Genomic DNA, 1,409 nt, shown 5'->3' with positions numbered 1-1,409 from the left:
TCAGTCCCCGAACGATTCTGCCGTTCTGGTGCGACACAGAGGGATTCTGGGAATAAAGAGTGGGCGCGGGGCGGAGCCGGCCGCCGCTGGGTCTGCGCACGCGCCGCCGCGCCTGTCCTAAGGCATCCGTCTTTGGTAAGGGGCAACTGTTGTGCTCCCATTATGACTGTCTTCCCCGGAGGCCGGCCATCCACATGCCCATGGGGACGATGGCTCTTTCCTTCTCCTAGAGAGCAGCGTGTTCTTCGTGGTCGTTTTGTGAAACAAAAGCCACCTTGGACCCTCACCTATTAGTGTCTTGAGTGGCACCGTTGGATTTTTATTTAAAGGTTTAGAATGGCCTTGGAGTAAAAATGGAAAAAAGAAAGACTTGAGACTGAGCCCCAGTTAAGTGGATGAGGGTGAGCAAGTAACTTACTGTCTTTGAACTAATTTTTCTTTTAAAAACGGGATACTGTCTAACTTGGCAGATCGCTGTGAAGGTTAAATGAGGTATTTAACCAATAGGTATTTTTACGTAGTGCTTGGTCCACAATTACTGTTCCATACATACTTGTTTAAAAGATGAATAAAAGCCACTTAGAGGCTTCAGGCAAGGGAATGGCTTAATCAGATGCACCTTTAAAAATATCTCTGGTGGGCTGTAAGGAGACAAAAGTAGAACTAGGGGCACTAAGTTAGCAGACCCCATATGGACAGATCAGAGTTATTTAAAGGATAAATCAACAGGACTTGCCAACCAGAGAAGTGAAGGAAAGGATGCCTTCCAGGTGTTTAGCTTGAGTATCTAAGTAAACCTTTGGTTTCCATTCACTGAGAAATGGGAGGCACAATTTCATGGGAGAAGATACTGGGGTTTATTTTAAAGATAGTGTCTTTTTAAAATGTTTATCTGTCTGCACCTGGTGGCATACTGGATCTTAGTTCCTGGACCAGGGATGGAACCCAGGGCTGCCGGCAATGAGATTGGGAATTCCCTTGATTCTTTTTTAAGAGATGTATGAACTTTTTTTTTTTAAGATTTTATTTATTTTTGATTGTGAGCTATCTTTGTTGCTGCACTTGGGCCTTCCCTAGTTGCAGCGGGGGCTATTCTTCTTTGCCATGCATGGGCTTCTCATTGTAGTGGCTTCTCTTGTTGCGGAACACAGGCTCAGAAGTTGTGGCTCATAGGCTCTAGAGTGTGGGTTCAGTAGGTATAGTGCATGGGCTTTAGTTGCTCCTCAGCATGTGGAATCTTCCCAGACCAGGGATTGAACCTGTGTCTCCTGCACTGGCAGGCGGACACCCATCTACTGTACCATCAGCAAAGTCCATGGATGAACATTTTAAAACTGCATGTAGTAAAACTTAGTAAGTACATTTCAAAGGAATGCAGATGAAAATATATGGATGACATGAGATGGCAG

This window comes from Bos grunniens, chromosome 19, assembly GCF_055505025.1.
Source record: "Bos grunniens cultivar Pamir isolate PY7600 chromosome 19, Bosgru_T2T1.0, whole genome shotgun sequence".
NCBI classification, from domain to species: domain Eukaryota; kingdom Metazoa; phylum Chordata; class Mammalia; order Artiodactyla; family Bovidae; genus Bos; species Bos grunniens.
This window is presented reverse-complemented; position numbering follows the sequence as displayed.